Source organism: Lepidochelys kempii, chromosome 5 (genome assembly GCF_965140285.1).
Source record: "Lepidochelys kempii isolate rLepKem1 chromosome 5, rLepKem1.hap1, whole genome shotgun sequence".
In the NCBI taxonomy this organism is placed as follows: Eukaryota; Metazoa; Chordata; order Testudines; family Cheloniidae; genus Lepidochelys; species Lepidochelys kempii.
In genome coordinates this window covers 26,244,665-26,266,552 of record NC_136384.1, presented here as the reverse complement: position 1 = coordinate 26,266,552, position 21,888 = coordinate 26,244,665, and the positions used below count along the sequence as shown (strand labels likewise).

Genomic DNA, 21,888 nt, shown 5'->3' with positions numbered 1-21,888 from the left:
CTCATCAATATTGGCTTCAACAATTAACATGTGAGCTTATTCAAATGACAGAACAGTGATCAAAAAGGCATGCTTCTCCTAAGGATTTTATTACAAAGGAAACTGCTGCTCAATTTATACACTAGCAAGCAAATTGTCAATATTTCATTCACCGATATTCTTTTAAGTATCAAACATTTGATGCATAAAAACTGTTATACCTGATCTTGTGAACAAATGACCTAAGATTACTGTAATTGAAAGATCAGTGAAAAAAAAAAAAAATCTGTTCACTTTGCACTTGACAGCACTTTATGCCTAGTTAGTTTAAGTATTTACCCTGTATAGTCAGTTTTCAATCTGTGCGGATCTTCCAGACAATAACAGGGTAAAGCAACATCACAAAACAGGAAAGTGTGATGTATAACTACTAAATTAGCAGGGGAACCAAGGGCAGATATAGCACCTTAATGTAATTACAAATGAAAAGTTCAGGCCTAAACACTGTTCTGCGAATGCACATATTCTCTTTAAGTTGAAAACTTCTCCTTGGCAGATCTGTGGTAATGTCTAAGGAACTTCTATACAATTATATTTGGTAACATTAGGAGGATAGCTCAATGGATTAGTAAAATCTTTCACTTCTAGCTCACTGCATCAAATCTAATTCAGATTGGTAAATACTGAAAGTTATCACCTGAATGCTGTTTGGAGCCTTACATGAAATGAGTTAGTTGTCACAGATGAGGTTGTAGAAAGGTGTCCACTAGTTTGAAGTAAAACAAAAAACCCCAAACCATCACTCTAGACATCTCTTGACAATATAAGCATAGACCCCAAAGATTCACTGGGAATGGAAAGTAAGCTATACTCATAGCTCTAGAAATAGTGCCTTCAGGTCTGGGTTCAGGCATTTTGCAGGATAGCGGGGGAAGCCTGTACACACACACACTCTCTCTCTCTCTCTCTGCGTATTTTATAAATTAATAGAAACCATCTTCAGAGATATCAATCCAGCACTAAAGAACACTAGTCCAGTTTACACTTAAAAAAATCACTGTTAAGCTGTTTATCAATGCAGTGAATTCTTTATAACAGCAGCAACCCTAAGCATTCAAGTTTGTCAATATTTACATATAAACCACCCCAAAAACAGAACCTGCAACTGGATGTTACAACTGACATCTGGATTAAATAGTCTGTTTGAAATGTAGTTCTCCAATGAAAAGTAATTATATAAAAGTGGCACCTTCTTACTCACATGTACCCAGTTACATCTGCTTGTTTCAGGCCTAGTCTATACAGTTTTTATGCTGGTATAACGGTTTCAGTTAGGGTTGTGATTTTTTTTTTTAAATTGAAATAGTTATACTAGTACAAACAATAGTATAAACACAATTATATCTGTATAAAGGTGTCTTATACTGGTATATCTTATTCCCCTTCTTGTACAGGAATAACTTATACCAATATAGGCCCTTTATAGCAGTCTAGCTGTACCCATAGTAGGGATATTATTTCACTTTAACTATACAGTATAGTTAAAGCCGTACAACTTTTGTGTTTAGACCAGTCCTTATTAACTAAATCAGTGGTTCCCAAACTTTTGTACTAGTGACTCCTTTCACATAGCAAGCCTCAGAATGTGACCCCCCCCCCTTAAAAATTAAAAACACTTTTTAATACATTTAACACCATTATAAATGCTGGAGGCAAAGTGGGGTTTGGGGTGGAGGCTGACAGCTCATGACACTCCACATAATAACCTCATGACCCACTAAGGGGTCCCAACCCCCAATTTGAGAACCCCTGAATGAAAGGGTTCTCGATGGTTCATGCACACGAGCTACACAGAGCCATCATAGTTATGACAGGGGAGAGTTGGAGTCTACTCCTCTTATAACAACTGAATTGCCTGAGTTCCAAGGAGTTACAACTTTACAGTTCCACTAGAGACAAGAGCATAATCTGGATACATTAGAAGGACAGATTCCAGCTTGACTCTCAGATCCCAGATTGAGTTGAAGGACTTGCAATTAGAAAATAAACAATCTTTTTGTTGGTAAATTGAATACATCTGATGTGGAGCCAAGAATTTATTAAAAACTACCATTCTGGACTTTTCTAGTTCTTTACAATGTATACAAAGCAGCCTAGAAAAGATTGGGATTTTTTACTGATGGTTTCATACTCACCAAGGTTGTCAACTCTGGTTTGTCCTAGTTTTGCTGAAGGAATTTGAAGAGGTCTCTGGAATGTTTATTGGGAACATGAATATTTTAACTAAGACTTCTTTTTATACAAATGTTATTCGTTTATTGAAATTTTTTAAAAAGTGTTTATAAAAACAAAAATAAAGTTTAAAAAAGTGACCAAAAATCCCTTTCCTTCTCAACTGCTCAAATATAACTTTGACACTTGCAATGCCACCATATCACTACTTCTCTAGAGTCTTCAAGTTAACAAGCCCTGAATTTCAATCAATCAATCAAACAATAAATAAATAAATAAATAAATAAATAGAGTCAACCCTCGAACAACCCTCGAACCCTCCCCAACCCTCGAACATTTGAGACCTTCTCCTGTATTGTAAAAGGGCACAAGCCCATTATTAAAACTCTGCAGGTCTCCCTTAAGAGGGTGGAACAAATAAATACTAAAATTTAAAGACTATACTTTAAAAGTTACATATAAAACAGCTAAGTCTATTAAGTATGAAAGAAGAGAAGGTTAATCACCCTGTGCTGTAACTGAGGTTCTTGGAGGCGGCTGTCCCTGTAGGTGCTCCACTTTAGGTGAATCTGTACCCCTCTGCTTGTAATTGGAAATTTTTAGTAGTGGTGCCTGGTTGGATCGCAGTGCTATCCCCATCTCGCACTGCCTCAGGCAGTTACATAGCACTGTGAGACCAATCCACCACCTCCTCAGTTCCTTCTCTACTGCAGTCTCGAGAGTGAAAAAACTCCGTAGTAAAGGGGAAGAGAGAGGGTAGTGGAGCTCCCACAGGGACAACTATCTTGAAGAACCTCAATTACTGCACAGGGTGAATAAGCTTCTTTTCTTCTTCAAGGAGTGTCCTGAAGGCACTCCACTTTATATGACTGTAGAGCAGTGCCCCTCAGTGGAAGAGAAGGGAAGGGCTTCAGAGTGGATGATAAAAACCGTAAGTCCGAATAGAGCATCAAATGATGAGTGCTGCTCTATGGCATAATGCTGTATGAACATATGGGCTGACGCCCAGGTTGCTGCTCTGCAGATGTCCATAACTGGCACATTGCTGAGGAAGGCTATCCATGTAGAGCGTGCTCTGGTGGAGTGTGTGCGGGTTCCCAGTGTTGTAGTGGTGGTGGGGGGTTGTAGTGTTGCTGAAAATAACAAATTAGAAAACAGTGGAAGTAGAAACCCTTCCCTCTGTGTTGTGTTGGTACTGGTTCTACTGCGCCCAGGTGTATGAGATGGTTTACCTCCTATTATAGTAGGTGTTTGTGAGAAAGGTCCCTCAAGAGGGAGGTAAATTGGATGGAATAATCAGTCTCAATGATTTCTGCGACCCATTTGTTTGACGTGATGGTCAGCCAAACTGGGTGGAATGGGGTCAGATGGTCTCAAACGGATGAGTGGTTGTGGATGGTTCCAGCAATTGAAATTGTGGGAAGTATCTCGGGTCCTCAACCAAACCCTAAAAATTGTTGTTTGCGGGAGGTTGTTGATACATCGAGAGCTGAGAAGCGAGTGATCTCCTTCTAGTGGGTCCCTGCCTCTGCCGGTCATACTGCCTCTGAGATTGGATGTAGGGTACGGCTCTTGTTCTTTGTGCCAAGAAATACTTCCTTTGTTTTTTCTTTCGGAAAGGTGTATAAATGCCCACGGATCTGAGAGCCGCCCTGGAGTTCTTTAATTTATGAAGTGACTCATCCATCTTGGATGTGAACAGCTTTGTGCCCTCAATCAACTGTAGATTGTGCTTCTTTGGGGAATCCAGAGAAGTGGAGCCAGGAAGCTTGCTGCATTACCACAGCCGTGGCAATGGAACATGCCACCGTGTCTGATGAGTACAGTGAGGCTGATAAGGCTGTTTGAGCAAGAATGTGGCCCTCCAAGATAGCTGCTTTGAATTGCTCTTTTTTATCCGCAAATAGAAAAATCAGTAAATTCAGATACTTTTGAATAAATTTGTGCAATTATATTTGGCCATTAATGTCTTGTAATCGCCCATCCTAAATTATAGGGTCACTGACAAGTAGACCTTTCATCCACAAAGGTCTAACCTATTCTAGTCCCTGTCACATGGGATGATTGTGGTCTTCCCCTTTCATACACAGCCTTTACCACAAGGGAGTTTGGTGTGCGATGTGAGAACAAAAATTCTACTCCCTTGGAAGTGAGATGATGATTTTTATCCGCCCTTTTGCAGGTGGGTGTGATTGTTGCCAGTGTCTGCCATATTATCTTGGCTGGGTTCATGAGAGCCTCATTTATTGGTAGAGCAATCTTGAAGGACGTTGAAGTCTGGAGGAGATCTTGCAATTTATGTTGGGCTTCCATCACTTCCTCCAGCAGTCTCTCCAGAGAATCTGCAATCCTCTTAAATAGTTCCTGCAACTGTTTAAAATCATATCCCATGATGTGGGCACAACAGCTTCATCCGGGGAAGAGAAAGAAAAGTTGGAAGATGGTGCAGGTTCCCTGGTCCAAAGTTTCCTCTAATTCCTTGACTGCCTCTTCTGGAAGTTCAGAGGGTCCAGGTAGAGAGGGTGAAGGAGAATGCCTCAACCTCACTCTGGGTGCACTGGGAGGCTTAGGGTATTGTTGACGGTATGCTGTCCATGGGTCCCAGTAAAGCCACTGTGGTGGAAATGACATGGGAAATGACAGGAGTCCCTGTACCAGCCTTGAGTTTTGGGTCCTGGGTGATATTTACAGTGTTCTGGTGGACCTGGCCCAGTAGTTCTGTGGATAGGTGAGGAGTAATAGGAGGAGTAGATTTCTCCTTCATCCTCATCACTAGATAAAGGGGGAGCTTATCTGGGTGATGAAGTAAGATGGGCTCAGTACCAAGCTTGCTGGAGTGAGGTTGGTACCAAGGAGACCAGAAAATCTTTGTGGAGGAGAAATTGTTGCAGTACCGAGCACATCAGTACTGAAGAAGGAATTGTCAGCAGTACCAATGTCTTTGATGTGGTTGTTGGTGCAGACGGTCATGCACTATGCGCTACAGAGGCAGAAGGTGGTGCTGTAGCCTGTAGCATTGCTGAGCTGCTCGATGCTGCATGTTTGAACGGTTCTGGCAGCGCCAAGGCAGGGACTGTAGGTCTCCCTTTACTGCCTTTTCCGAGTCAGCCCATTTAGGATCTTTTGCTTGCGCTGTACCCACGGTACCAGATGGTCCCGTTATCTCACGGGTGGAAGGTCTCACTGCTGTCGGTACTGATGGGGTCTGTCAAGTCAGGGAATGCTACTTATTGGAGGATTTCCGAAAGGGGAGGTCGGAAAAAATGGTTACTCAACTTGTTGTAACTGTTGTTCTTTGAGATGTGTTGTTCACGTCCATTCCAATCAAGTGTGCACACGCTGCGTGCACAGTTCCCAGAAATTTTTTCCCCAGCAGCTCCTGTCAGGTCAGCTGTCAATCCCCCTGGAGTGGCTCCTTCATGGTGCTCAATATATGACCCTGCCAACCTGGCCCCTCCTCAGTTCCTTTTTGCTGGCTACTCCAACAGAGGAGTAGGAGGGTGGGTATTGGAATGGACATGAACAACGCATCTCGAAGAACAACAGTTACAAGGTGAGTAACTGTTTTTTTCTTCTTCGAGTGCTTGTTCATGCTGATTCCAAACAGGTGACTCCCAAGCTCTATCCCGGAGGTGGGGTCGGAGTTAAGGAATCGCTGATTGGAGCACTGCTCTGCCGAAAGCTGCATCATCTATAGGGTGCTGTGTGATGGCATAGTGAGAGGTGAATGTATGGACCAAGGGACCAAGTAGCTGCCCTACAGATTTCCTGTATCGGGACCTAGGCCAGGAACGCAGCTGACAAGGCCTGTGCCCTTGTGGAATGAGCCTTAAGAGGTGGGGCTGGGACCTTGGCCAGCTCATAACATGTGCGGATACAGGCCGTGATCCAGGAAGATAATCTTTGAGATGAGATCGGGAGTCCTTTCATGCAGCCTGCCACTGCCACGAACAGCTGGTTCGACCTCCTGAATGGCTCTGTGCACTCAATGTAGAATGCTAATGCCCGCTGAACATTCAATGAGGGCAGCCTTTGCTCTTGGTACTGTTGTGTGGCTTGGGATAGAAAACAGGTAGAAAAATATCTTGGCTAGTATGGATTTGTGACACTACTTTAGGGAGAAAGGCCAGGTTAGGTCTGAGTTGCACCTTTTGTGGAACACCATGTAGGGTGGGTCAGAAGTAAGGGCCTTTAACTCTTACACCCTCCTGGCTGATGTGATGGCAACCAGAAAGGCTATCTTCCATGACAGGTAGAGAAGGGAGCAAGTTGCCAGCGGTTTGAATGGGGGTCCCATTAATCTGGAGAGGACCATGTTAAGACTGCATGCCAGAAGAGGCTGTCTAACCTGAGGATATAGCCATGCTAGACCCTTAAGGAAACGTCCTACCATAGGGTTAGCGAATATGGAGCATCCAGACGTGCCCAGATGGAAGGCCGAGATAGCAGCAAGGTGTATCTTGATGCATGACACTGCCAGGCCTTGTTGGCAGAAGGTACTCCAGGATGAGTAGTATAGATGACTGGAGTGGAAGAGTGTGATGTGGGGCATACAAGCAAGTGAACCTCTTCCACTTGGCCAGATGAGTGACCCTGGTGGATGGTTTTCTGCTGCCGAGCAGGACCTTTCTCACTGGTTCTGAGCACAGGAGCTCCATTGGGTTTAGCCATAAAGCTTCCAAGTCGTGAGATGGAGGGAATGGAGGTCGGGGTGGTGAAGGCGACCATGGTCTTGTGTGATCAGATTGGGGTATAGAAGCGTGGTGTACCAATGTTGGCAGGGCCAAGCCAGGGCCAGCAGAATTACTTTCACTCTGTCTCTGCAGATTTTCATTCCACTGTGCACAAGTGGAAATGGTGGAAAGGCATACATGAGACAGTCTGCCCAGGGAAGCAGGAACTAATCCGAAATCAAACCTGGGCTGTGTTTCTGAAAGAAGCAGAACATTGGGCACCTCCTGTTACTCCGGGTGACAAACAGATCGACCTGGGAAAAACCCGACTTTTGGAAGATGGAATATATGACATCCGGACAGATGGCCCACTTCTGATTGTGAGACGATCTGCTGAGGTGGTCTGCTAGTTCATTCTGTACACCTGGGAGATAGAACACCTCCAGTGAATGGAGTGGGCTATGCAGAACTCCCATAGCTGAAGGCCCTCTGGATATAGGGGGGAAGATCAGGCTCCACCTTGCTTGTTGATGTAAAATATGGCCTGTCGTTACCCACACACACTGGCCTTGGAGCCAGGATAGGAAAGTTTGGCACACTAACCACATTGCTCCGAGCTCTCTGATACTGATATGCAAGGAGAGCTTGTCCTGTGACCATAATCCTTGCGCCTGGAGATCTCCCAGATGCACCCCCCTCCCCAACCCAGAGCTGATATGTCTGTTACTAGGGACAAAGAGGGCGGGGGGCTGTTGAAGGGGATTCCCTTGCACACTGTGTGAGGGTCGAGCCACCACTGGAGGAACTTGAGTACTTGGTCTGGCACCATGACCACAGATTCCAGGTGTCACACCTCGGGTAGTATACAGACACAAGCCATGCTTGAAGTGGTAGGAACATCAGTCTGGCATGCTGGACCACGTAAGTGCAGGCTACCATGTGGCCAAGGAGACTCAGGCAACCCCTAGCGGTAGTGGTCGGGTACTGCCTGAGGCTTTGGATAATGTCTGTCATGGTCTGAAATGGGGTCTCTGGTAGGAGCACCCTTGCCTGCACAGAGTCCAGCACCGAACCAATGAATTCTATTCTTTGAATTGGCGACAAGGTTGACTTGTTCACACTGAAAAGTTCCCCCAACCTCTCAAAAGTAGCTCTGACTAGTTGGATTTGAGACTCCACCTGCTCCCCGGTACACCACCTGAGTAGCCATTCGTCGAGATAGGGATATACCTGCACCTACCTCCTGCGGAGGAAGGCTGCTATGACTGACATACACTTGGTGAACACTCGGGGGGCTGTTGACAGACCGAAGGGGAGGACCATGAATTGATAGTGTTTGTGGCTGGCTACAAACCACAGAAATCTGTGGGGTGGGGTGGGGGTGTTTTTTTTTAAAAAAAAGAAAATGAACAGGGAAGGGTAACTAACTATTGACTAAAAGAAAAGGAGTACTTGTGGCACCTTAGAGACTAACCAATTTATTTGAGCATGAGCTTTCATGAGCTACAGCTCACTTCATCGGATGCATACCTTGGAAACTGCAGAAGACATTATATACACACAGAGACCATGAAACAATACCTCCTCCCACTCCACTGTCCTGCTGGTAATAGCTTATCTAAAGTGATCATCAAGTTGGGCCATTTCCAGCACAAATCCAGGTTTTCTCACCCTCCGCCCCCCCCCCCCCACACACACACAAACTCACTCTCCTGCTGGTAATAGCCCATCCAAAGTGACCACTCTCTTTAAAATGTGTATGATAATCAAGGTGGGCCATTTCCAGCACAAATCCAGGTTTTCTCACCCCTCCACCCCCCTCCAAAAACCACACACACAAACTCACTCTCCTGCTGGTAATAGCTTATCCAAAGTGACCACTCTCCTCACAATGTGTATGAAAATCAAGGTGGGCCATTTCCAGCACAAATACAGGTTCCCCCCCTCCTTTTTTTTGGTTAGTCATTAAGGTGCCACAAGTACTACTTTTCTTTTTGCGAATACAGACTAACACGGCTGTTACTCTGATAACTATTGACTAACTATTAACTAACTAGTGGTATTCTAAAGTTAAAACCAGATAAATCTGAAGTGCAGAGGCACTGCTAAGTGCTCCATCTCAAGCCGAAGGCAGTAGAGAAGGAACGGGGGTGGGGGGGGTGAGGGTTTGGACACACAGCACCATGTAACCACCTGAAGCTGCGTGAGACGCGTGTGTGATGAACCAGGCACTGCTACTAAAAATCTCCAATTACAAGAGCAGGGGCACAGATTCACCTAAAGTGGGGCACCCACAGGGATACTCCTCGAAGATGCAGCCAATGTTTAATATTCATTAAATTCAATTATTGAAAAAAGTGCTTGCCCACTCAAGTTTCACTCACTGTAAAGATTCAGCAGCAACAAAATACAATAGTGCTTAGATATCACTGTGATATCTAACATTGAAAAACCTAATCAAATGAAGAATCTCATGGAATAATTCTAGCTTCAACTGAGAAGCCTATAATATTTACAAGGATTACACCAGTTTCAATCTACCCTTCCCAGAAGCAACAACGAAGGCACAATATAATCCATTCCTACAGGTGACAAAAGGGTTAGGGAAAAGAGATTGAAACAAACCTAAACAAAAAATACACATATAGGAGAGGGGCTACCGACACATCTGTGAAAGAAAGAAACCTACATTCAGACATACACAAAGAATGAGGAGAAAAAATAGCAAGAAAAGTAGAGTGTAATCTTACCTGCCCCGCAAAGTCCTCACTTAGGGAGAGGTTGGAAAAAGAGGTGGAAGGAGGTTACCCAGTATTTACTAATCAAGTCTGATACAAAGATTGGAGCTTTCCATCAAGATCCAGGAAGAATTCCCTCCCTGGTGAGAAGCGCAACACAGGAGCCCACTTACAGTGATTGGGAGAGAAGTGTGTGCCTTGGGTTTCTCAACAGAACCCACACTGCAAGATCCCATATTTTGCATCAGCTTCTGGCTTGTCACATGGCAATTTTCCAAGTCCCAATTACATTATATGTAAAGGGAATGCAGCGAATACTATATAAAACTCCACTGATTTTAATGCATCTTTGTTTACTTGGATAACTACGACCTTTTGCATGTCTCCTATTAGGAAGAGAACATGGGGATTTTAAAACCAACAAGACATTTTAAAAATGTGTCTTGTAAAATAATTATTAAAATAGAATGAATCATAGAATCATAGAATATCAGGGTTGGAAAGGACCTCAGGAGGTCATCTAGTCCAACCCCCTGCTCAAAGCAGGACCAATCCCCAACTAAATCATCCCAGCCAGGGCTTTGTCAAGCCTGACCTTAAAAACTTCTAAGGAAGGAGATTCTACCACCTCCCTAGGTAACGCATTCCAGTGTTTCACCACCCTCCTAGTGAAAAAGTTTTTCCTAATATCCAACCTAAACCTCCGCCACTGTAACTTGAATGAAATGTGTACATTTTATGTGGTCTATTGAAGATGTTCAAAATACGATTTGCATGGCTTTTATTACATTTTGGAAACATTTTTTCGTGTATTGTATATACACCTAAGCCTGCCAAACTCCACTTCAGTCATTTTCTCAATGATCAACTTTTATGCATGCCCTCACTATCATTTGCAGTAGCAACTATTGTATCAGATATTGTGGTTGTCTAGTATGAATTCACAAATTTGAGTAACATAAGGAAATGGCATGGTACGGTGTTTTTCTCCATTCTTAAAGAAATTTCATATTATAGCTAAAGTTTACTTAAAGCAATTTTCATTGTAATAAAGTTTCTCAAGCACAGTGCATGGAATTTTTTGAAAAATACTAACACTGAGGTTAAACAGAACTGACAGCCAGTTAACTTCCTTTACTGCACCTGCCACCATCTCATCTTTCCTACCACTGAATTACAACTGTTTATTACAAATACAATGCTACAGAGGTACAGAAACTTAGTAAAGGAAACTGGTGCACACAGATATGGTTTGGTTTTCTTTAACCAGGACACTACAATCTTCAAAAACTCAAATGCTATTCGAGGTTCTTTACTTGAACTGGATGCCACTTTGCACACCATTTTAGCAGTTACTTAGTTCTACAATAGCTGTCTTGAAAAATTCCCTTGTCCACAATAAATAGGAAACTTTTTCCAGACAAATGCTACCAACTGTTTCAAAATCTAAGCTTTCATTACAACAATTAAGTTAGTAGGCAAAGATGACTTTTCAAATTTGAACTAAGTGTAAAATAATAGAATGCTGTCTTCCAAAATCTGCAGATATCTCCTGGTGTCTCTTGCTTTCCCAAACTGCAGATATCTGAAAACTCACTGGAGCTTTGTCAGTTTCCCCTTCTATTATTGGGAACCTTATAAACATGCACTGAAGCAAAAACACACTGAAAATCTGTAAATTTTCACTCTACTGGAGGCTAGAAAAGCTGTAAGTATCAGAGGCAGACATTATTAACCTAGATGCTTCACCAGTGCCTGCCACCATAATATCCAAGCGTAATGTAGATATTAACTGGGAAGGAGGACCCAAAAACAGAGTTAGTTTAGCAGCTACCTCACTCTTATAGCAGCTAACTTTGGAGTATGAGTGAAGAACAGAGACAAAATACCCCCCAAGCTCCAGGCACCATAAAATCTTTCAGGACATATGTGGAAGGTTGTAAAGCTTTAATGTTTCAGATACCTACTTTTCAGAAGCTACAAACATAAAATCCTGCATGTTATCCAAGGACAGCACACTCCATTTGCTGGCAGCTTTGGGTAAGGAGTTTTTGCTTTTTAAAGGAACAGGTGTAATGTGTGGTATGCACAATAGAGCCACCAGAAACCAGCCAAAACTGTAGTATATATACGCAACTAGGACTTGCACATTGTGTGTATTCATTCAGTAAGTATGGTTGTTTTTTATCCTACTGTGCCTGTGTGATTTCTACATATTCTGTTGTAGAAAGACAACAGGTATTGATAGAAATTTGGGAGGATGAAGAAATGGCAGAGCAAATATAAAAAAAGGAGGTGATTCTGAACAAAAAGGTGAAGAAAAATAAATGAGAAGACACAGACTAATGTAAGAAAAGATGCACCAGGTAAACAACAAGGAAAAGTGTAAAGTCGAGATGGGAACGAAGGAATTAAAAACAAAAAAAACTTCAAGCCCTGTAAAGTAACAGGATACTGGGAACTTTAACATGATGCAGCTTTCTAGGACAGTTACATAACAAAAAATTATGTTAGAAGTATAACCAAAATAATTTCTTTTAATAACTTGAAAGTTTAAAAATGTCAGATTAAAGGATGCCAGTGCAACCTTAATTATGCCTTGTGTTTCCACCCTGCACACTGAATAAGGAGGGGTTCCATGGAAAAAAATAGTATGTGATCGTGTAATTAAAGATTGTATCACAATGCAGATGCACAAGGAGAGCAGAACTAAGGTTGCACTTTGGCAACTGCCATTCTAGAATTTTCCAATTTTTGAGTGCATGACTTTACAAACTCAAGCTACTTCCTTTCAACATAGCTTTTTGGTATGTAATTTCCTAGGTTATTTTTAGAAGTAAAAATAAATTTTATTCTGTACAAATGTAAACCCCCCACACATCATTCATTAGCAGGACTGGAACTCTGAACCTTCAGCACTGCAGGATAGACCTACTACCATAGGCACTGACTCCGTGAGTGCTCCAGGGCTGGAGCACCCATGGAAAAAAAATTAGCAGGTGCTTAGCACTCACTGCAGCCAGCTCCCACTTCTCCCTTCCCCCCAAGCCCTCCCACCTGCCAGTGGCCCGGATGATCAACTCCTCCCTCTCCCTTCCAGCACCTCCTGCCCACTGCGATCAGCTGTTCTGCAGCATGCAGGAGGCTCTGCGGGGGACAGGGAGGAGTGAGGGCAGGGCATGCTTGGGGGAGGGGCAGAATGGAGTGGGAAGATGAGGGATGGGGGCCAGGCCTTGGGGGAAGGAGCAGAGTGGGGGCGAGGCCTAGGGCTGAGCAGGGGGTTGAGCACCCCCAGGGAAAGGAAGAAGCCAGCACCTGAATCTACCACTTTAATCATAGCAATAACTGTATTAGCTGACAGCAACAGAAGGCTATTACTCTGTCAGAGACTGGAAGTGACGAGGGAACGAGCTGCTAGCACTATATTATGGGTGCATAGGGTTGGCAATGGTTGGCCTGGCTCTTTCCCCCAACCCCAGAAGCTGAGGGAGCTTCTGACCCACAGGTTACCTTTACAGGGATAGAAGAGGGGGAAATGAGACAATAGGACCACTTGGGTTCGAGAATGGGGAGCCCAGCCTGGCGCTCTTTCCTCCTGACCCCGACTGCTACAGCTGTTCTGAGGGCTCGCAGGTGTTTCTCAGTGCAATGTTCATTGGAGGTTATACTGTGAGTTTTTTTGGTGGCCTGGGCTTTGCTATTTAGAATGTGTGTTCAGTTATTATTTGTAACTCCGGTAAAGTTGAATGGAATTGCATAGCACACAAAAAAGGCACTTCTCCAGCCCAATGCTTTCTTCTTGTTGAATTTCAAAGGCCTGCTACAAACAATGAACATGCTAAAGAATCTCAAAAAAGGTGCAAGAATCTTTCATAATGGAAAGCGTACAGCGAGCTAAATATAAGGGTTGATACCAGCAACTCCTGTAATTTTTAGTGCTAGGTATTTTGCAGTCATATGATGACAGCCCTCACTTCAAAGAACTTAAAATATATAAAGAGATAGATAGAAGGATGGAGAAAGGTATACAAATATACAAACAAATTAAACAGTTAGGACTATGATTAGAACACTTCATATTAGTTAAGTTTTAAAAAAAAATTACATTCTCCTCCCCAACAGTATCCTCAACTACCCCTCCACCTAGTCACCATTGGCTCCTTCTTCATGATTTGCTAGCGCAGAACCTCGCACCTGCGTGAAATCCCAAAGAGAGAAGGGGGCCTGTTCCGTTAACTGCCCCTGTTTTTGTTACTTCGTTTTTAATCCTTGACTTCTTCTCTTTTTAATCACTTTTAACCTTTATCTATTAACAAAAACCACCCTCCCTCCAGTCCTCCCATTTCCTAGCTATCTAGGAGCCCCAGTCTACTAGCTTACCCACTGCTGCCTATGCTAAGAGTACCTTATGTCCAGCCTGCCTAGCTACATATAGAATCAGGCTCATTGTGAGTAGAAAAAAAATAGTCAATATACACACACTGTTAAAACAAAAGTGCAGAAATTTTCTTTATTGGTGATAGAAAGCTAAACAATCCCCATATAAAAAAAATATGTATCACATAAAACTATAAAGTTATTTTTAAAGATCTGTAACTATTTTAAAGATTTTTTAAAGATCTGCAACTACTAAGTAAGAGACAATATCACGGTGTTCAAGTACAAACCATCCACAGTCCAGAAATCCTGAACATGATATGAATTAAAAGTAATAGCATACCGAGACAATAGGTTTCCTCCCACATTTCTTCAAGAACTACTGAAAGTTAGGGGATCCACAAAATTTCAGTAAGTTCTTGCTTTATGAATTCCCTACTGAAAAATAATAAAATACTTTTATTGGAGTAATAAATCACAGCAGGATATTGTTACTTAGGCCACAAAACTCTGCTTTAAAAAAGTATTTCAAAGCTCTTTCAAGTTCTGTTAGCTTTCTAATTTATAAGAAAACTGTTTGTTTTAAATGTAAACATTTATTTCAGCACTTGCAATAATGTAGCTTTGTGCTAGTGCATTAGGCCCAAAGAGTGGAGCTAACCAACTGTTTTCATTGTTCTAGTCAATTTAAAAAAAAAAAAAAGTAGACTGGCATAAACAGTGAAAAGTAACTGTCTGAAATGGGCCACTCTCATTACCACTTCAAAAGTTATTTTTCCTCCCTTGGTATCTTGCTGTCAGTTGAATTGTCTCATTAGACTGACCTCACACTTAGTAAGGCAGCTCACATCTTTTCATGTATTTATATCTGCTCCTGTATTTTCCACTCCATGCATCTGATGAAGTGGGTTCTAGCCCACGAAAGCTTATGCCCAAATAAATTTGTTAGTCTCTAAGGTGCCACAAGGACTTCTCATTGTTTTTTTTAGTGAAAAGTAAATTAGACTTGATTCATTTCAAAATTCTCAAAAATGATTAGGCAGCTCGTGTGCTGTGACCACTGATCATCATAGTTATAATTATTTCATTGTTACCTTTTTGCTCCCCATCTGTTTGCTGTAGCAACCTATAACATAGTTAGATTGTACAGACTTTATGGTAAGCATGTACAAATAAAGAGCAAGAAGACTGTCTGTACCTCAACAAAATCTCAGTCCTTGTCTGAAGCCCTTACGCCCCAATACAAATTAATAAAAACAGTAATTATAACCTACAGTGATACTAGTAAAATATGTGGGGGGAGAGGTTAAGACATTTTTAAACTGACATTTTTGTGTGTCAGAATTTTTTTTTTTAAAGTACACCAAAGGGGAGTACAAACTTTGCAAAGCTCCAAAGTTGATATCCCCACATCCCATATAAAGCCTGATTAAGTGGGATTTGGATGTGGAATTATGTGGAGGTGTAAGAGTATGACATTTAAATTCTTCTCTTCACTCTCACCAGGTGATGAGGTTGCCATACAGTTCCTCTCTGGCTGCTATACCCACTCGTCAACTTCTCCAGAATTTTTTTTTTTTTATTAAAAATAAAAGAAAAATTTTACCCATTATGGTTGGGCAACAAGAGATTGATTCCCTGAGCAGCGCTTAAGTGCAATACTCAGATAGGAATCTGAGCACACAAAGATAAACAGATCACAAAACCACAAGGGATCACTATAATCATCTAGTCCTGGGGTGGGCAACTCTTTGGCCCGAGGGCCACATCGGGGTTGCAAAACTGTATGGAGGGCCGGGTAGGGAAGGCTGTGCCTCCCCAAACAGCCTGGCCCCTACCCCCTATCCGCCCCCTCCCACTTCCCCCCCTGACTGCCCCCTCAGAATCCCCAACCCACCCCTTCCTGGTATCAGCCGCCCTAACCGCCGCCTCCCCGGACCCCACCCCCTATCCAACCTGCCCTGCTCCCTGTCCCCGGACCCCTATCCACACCCCCACCCCCTGACAGGCCCCCCCACTCCTTGTCCTAGGACCTCCATCCCTAACTGCCCCCCCACCAGGACCCCACCCGCTCCCTGTCCATCCCCCCCCACAAACCCCCTGCTCCCTATCCAACTCCCCTGCTCCCTGTCTCCTGACTGCCGCCCCCTCGAACCTCCACCCCATCTAACCACCCCCGGAACCTCCTGCCCCTTAGCCAACCCCCCTCTCCCCCTACCATGCTGCTCAGAGCAGCAGGAATGGCTTATTGGAAAGCCTGGGAGGTGGGCAGGAGCAAGCTGCGATGGCTGCGGGGGAGGGGCCAGGAGCTAGCCTCCCCAGACAGGAGCTCAGGGGCTGGGCAGGACGGTCCCATGGGTCAGATGTGGTCTGCAGGCCGTAGTTTGTCCACCTCTGATCTAGTCTAACCTCCTGTATTAGCTTGGAGAGAGTTTAGGAATTGCCTCAGGATAGTGAGGCCTCTCATCTTAATTTGGCCCCTTGTTTATTAGGTGTCCACCAGTAAATGATTCATGTCTCTGTGTATGAGGGGGTGGATGGAGAAAAAGGATGGGTAAGGACATGAAAGAGACAGAGAAATGAGTAAGTAAGAAAAACTAGCATATTGAGGGGTGGTTTTTTTAAGGATAAATGGGGAGAGTGGAGGGGGAAAAATATAGGCGTGACAGCAGAAAACACAATATAGAAAAGGGAATGAGACGCTGTATACAGGGATTAAAGGGAGAAAAAATGGGGGGGGGGGGAACACACTGAAGGCAGTCAAGGTGAAGAAACACTGATCTGCAACAGAAATAAAAGAAAAAAACTGGAGCAAAGCCAGGAAAAGAAAAGATAAAACAAAAACAAGAGCTATTGTATTAGTTTTTCTTTTCCGATACAAAGCTGATTTACATCTACAATTAAATACAGCTCCCAAGTTGAAACAACTTTTTATTCTCATCAGTTGCAGGGGATGTAACTTTTGGGCCATGACAGCACAGATATTTTTCACCCTAACTAGCAGACTTCGTTCTCGAACTAGTCTTAGGTAAAACTGTCAATTCCAGCACTTATGGATGATTTCTCGCCACTTATAGGTTTCTTCCCAATCCCTAACAAAAATACCCGTTTTTCTGTGTTGTGTGTTTTCTGTTTGAATCTTGTGTGGGAGCAGGGGATGAATAACAGAGGGAGAAGTGTGTTTGTGAAGTTATGCACAAGTTCAGTAACATGAAGGCAATTAGTCAGGAACTAATATTTAACATACAAAAAAATCAAATTAAAAAAATAAATGTTTCCTTTCCCCACTCTACTGTATATTGTCCACTTAACTTGAAAGATCTTTAGGGAAGAAACCTATTATATCTGTGAATGGCCTAGTACACTTTTAAAACTTTTGTACGTAATCAAAGAGTTTTGTACATCTTTAAGGTCTTTGTTATGGAACATGAAAAGAAAAAAGGGGATAACTTTTGTGAGGCTGCACTTTGCAGTTCTCCTTTTAAAATGTTCAAATACTTCAAGAGTAATTGGTAAAACTTCCCCAATTGGGTATTATTTTTATCTAGCAATTTTTCCACATATCTTTTTCAAATTAAAAAAAAAGGTAATGGTTATTAATTTTTTATTTGTGCACCAGCATCAGACTGATGTAATCACAACTGCATGAATAGGGTCAACTTCTGCCATAGCACACAAGTCCAAGCCATTTTACAAATTCTCTCTGTAAGCTGTGTACTTATTTTTCTAGAAACCAAACACAGTACATCAAATTCAGATGCCTTTATTCATAATGGTTTAAAAACTGTCACATTTTGGCTTACACTACTATTTCTTGTTATTTAAGATTTATATAAACCTCTATAGCTGCTTGTACAACTACAATGCACAATACAAAATAGAATATAAAGGATACAAATACACTCACCAAACCCCTCCAACCCTCAGTTTCTTTCTCCTCCCCTCTCACTGCAACCATCCCCAACAAAGCCTGAGGTAATACCTTCCAGTTCAGTGGTTCTCAACCAGAGATATGTGTACCCTGGGTGGTATGCGGAGGTCTTCCAGGGGGTACATTAACTCATCTAGATATTTGCCTAGTTTTACGACAGGCTACATAAATAACACTAGTGAAGTCAGTACAAACTAAAATTACATAGTGACTTGTTTATACTGCTCTATGTACTATACACTGAAATGTAAGTACAATATATTCCAATTGGTTTATAATTATATGGTAAAAATTAGAAAGTAAGCAATTTTTCAGTAATAGTGTGCTGTAGCACTTTTACTTGCTTACAAAATCAGACATGAAAATACAATTTTTAAGTGAGGTGAAACCTGGGGATACGCAAGTCAAATAAGGTTGCCAGGCATCCGGTTTTCGGAAAACCTGGTTGAAAAGGGACCCTAGAGGCTTCCGTCAGCACCACTGATTGGGCCGTTAAAGTCTGGTTGGCAGCACAGTGGGGCTAAGGCAGGCTCCCTGCCTGCCATGGCCCCGCAAAGCTCCCAGAAACGGCGACATGTCCCTGCAACCCCTAGGCAGAGGGGCAATCAGGGAAGCTCTGCATGCTGCCCCACCCACAGCACCAGCTCCACAGCTCCCATTGGCCAGGAACCACAACCAATGGGAGCTGTGAGGGCGGCACTTGCAGGTGCAGGCAGCACGCAGAGCCCTGTGGCCCTCCCCTTAGGGACCACAGGGACATGCTAGCCACTTCTAGGAGCTGCACAGAGCCAGGGCAGGCAGGGAGCCTGCCTTAGGCCCATTGCACTGATGACCAGGAGCCACCTGAGGTAAGCGCCACCCGGCTGGAACGCGCACCCTGAACCCCCTCCTGTACCCCAACCCCCTACCCCAGTTCTGAGCCCCCCTTCCAGACCCCAACCACCTGCACCAGCCTTGCACCGTCTCCCGCACCCTAACTCCCTCCTAGAACTCTCACCCAACCCACTGCGGCACCTCTGAGCCCTCTCCCACACTCTGAACCCCTCAGCCCCAGCCCAGAGCCCCCTCCTGCACCCCAACTCCCTGCAGAAGCCCAGAGTCCCCTCCTGCACACTGAAACCCTCATTTCTGGCCCTACTGCGAAGCCCACATGCTCAGCTGGAGCCCTCCTGCCCTCCCGCAGCCCAGTGAAAGTGAATGAGGGTGGGGAAGAGTGAGCGACCTGATGTTGGCTGCTTCCAGGGTGCAGCATGGTCCGCGGTGCCAGGACAGGTGGGAAGCCTGCCTCTGCACCCCGGCTGCACCGCTGACCAGGAGCTGCCAGAGGTAAGCCTGTGCTCCACCCCCGAAGCTCTCACCCGCAGGCAACACTCAGCGCCACTGCCCCCCACAGCTCCCATTGGCTGGGAACCAGCCAATGGGAGTGCGGAGCCGGTGCTCGGGGCAGGGGCAGCATGCGGAGCCCCATGGCCCCCTGCCTAGAAGACAGACACACCTCTGGCCGCTTCCGGGGAACAGCGCAGTGTCAGAACAGGTGGGCACTAGCCTGCCTTAGATGGGCAGCACCGCGACGGGATTTTTAACATCCCGGTCAGTGGTGCTGACCAGAGCCACTATGGTCCCTGGGTGCTGAGCATGGCGACCCAGGTGCCTTACATGCTACGACCCAATACTGGGTCATGACCTGAACTTTGAAATACCCTGTCCCAAGGTATAGTACAAAATTATTCTTCCTATGGGATACAAATTCCAAACACCAAATTAATAACAGAAACAAATCAATTACTGTTTGAAAGAGCAGTCTACTACCAAAGATCACAGATGAGAAACTATGACAGAGCAGACTGATATGCACCTAACCGCTTACTCCAAATAATAAAACTCCATTAAAGAGCGTAAAAGCTCAGAGAAGCCTCTACTAACACTACATATGAAAACAAACCAACCAGCACTTACAGAAATTAAAAGACCCAGATGTGCATGGACTAGTAGTAACTTTCTATAAATACGAGATACAGAAGTGATAAATACTGGAATCAGAAGAATGATTCACATTGAAGCAACAGCCAGAAGATGCAGAATTCTCTCTACAGTACAGACAGAGGTCAAACTCAGTATTTGAGTGAACCCAATATGCTCAGATCCCAAAGTGATTAACTCATGGGAAAATTGAACAAGGTTAATAAAGTATAACTTATGAAACCAAAAAATTAAGGAATTTGAAATAAAAAAAATTAAGAAGGTTTAGAAGCCTTTCTAAACCAGTATTAAGACTTAGGTTTCCTAAAAGCAACTTCAATAGTAACTGGCTAATCGCCTTACAAACACCATAATAAAAGGCACACAATACTAAAACAAATAAAAAACAGGTAAAGAAACTAAGTTGGAGAAAATGAAGGGCTATGAAGGTTAATGTAGCCAGTCAGCAATGGAGCTATGCTGATTTACACCAGCAGAGGATCTGTCCCAAAATGTGTAATTGCTTGTTACCATGCTTGTTATCTGTAACCTGTTTTGTAAACAAATACAAAAAAGTGAAAAGATGCCAGTACCTAAGATTTCCTGAGAACAAGGAAAAAGCCTCTTTCTTACGCCTAACTCAAAAATCACAGGTCCATTTACTTAAAACAGTCCTTTTCAAATACAGCAAATGTTATATATTTCAATTTATACAAAAATAGAAAAACCTTTCTAGGGCTCTTGACACCCTATTACATTTTTTTCAAAATGCATTTATATTTATTCCTATTTCATTGGGGATTCTTTTAAGTGTTTGGGTTAAAAAGTCATACTTTTAGCTCCAGAATAAGCAAGCTACTGCTGCTGCTTCCACATCAGAAAAGCAGTACCAACAGCAAAATCTGAAATCTCTAAGTAGCTTCAAGGTGCAGCCTAAACAAAACAATCCATCTGTTTAAAAGCAAACTCTACTTGAAAATTGTTTTCCCCACTTTTTGCAGCCAACCACAGTAAGCTGCTCTAAAACGTGAAATATTTAAATGCGTTTTTCTTGCTAGCCAGTTTTGTAGAGTACAACCTATAAAAAGCAGTTAAAATTTTAGCCAAGAGTTACTCACAGTGTTTATTACTGTGTCAAGAGTACTTTGTGGGAAAGGGAAAACACACACCATTTGCAACTGAAGCCTAAAAATACAGAAACATGTCTGTCTGGCATGATACCACACTTTTTGAGGAACTGATTTATACACACACTAAAAGGGAGAGGGAGTGGTTGGTATGGTTCAGGATTGGAAATGTGTACCTTACAGTAAGTGAACTAGTGTGGATGCAGCCAAAGCCACCAACCCCTACACAATTTAAACAAATGAAGCAATTGTGCACTATATTGTGTATTTCATTTAATTTTAAAATATTTTCAATCAATATTTTAAAAGTGCAGCCTATTATACTTTTCTTGGGTTTGCTAATCATTTCTCACCCAGATTTCACTCCACTTGAAAAAAAATTTTCTTCTTATATTAAACCATGGTACAATTTCTCATGTGATCTCTTCAGTTTGTTTTCTCTCTTCTTTCTGTCTCCCCCCTTCACCCTCATCAGTTCCTTTATCTCCCTATATTGACTCCATCATCTTCACTGCCACATCACTCCCCCTACTGCACTAAAAACACAAAACAAAAATTAACCCATCAATCTCTCATCACATCAGGGGCTTGGAAATTGTTCTAGATACCTGACAGCTAGTTTGCTAAACCTTTTAGGTTGACTGATACAAAATTAATGCACACAAAAAAACTGTTTAGAAGCAGTTGAGGTTGCTACACAAAGAACATGGCTGAGACAAACTCATAAAACCAAGGAAATAAAAAACTAAGCTACCTACACAATATACATCCTCTACTCCTACAACCACAATTTTATCATTATCACAAACTTAACTCTACCCCCTTCTGCATATAATCTTTATACACACACACAGGGGAGTTGAGCATGTTAG

The 21,888-nt window shown here is 43.0% G+C and overlaps 1 protein-coding gene across 5 annotated transcripts in view; it reads right to left on the bottom strand.

The window, feature by feature from the left end:
* Positions 1-21,888, bottom strand: part of NIPBL (NIPBL cohesin loading factor) — a 294,662-nt gene that overhangs the window by 175,778 nt on the left and 96,996 nt on the right. The gene's annotated exons all lie outside the window — the stretch shown is intronic.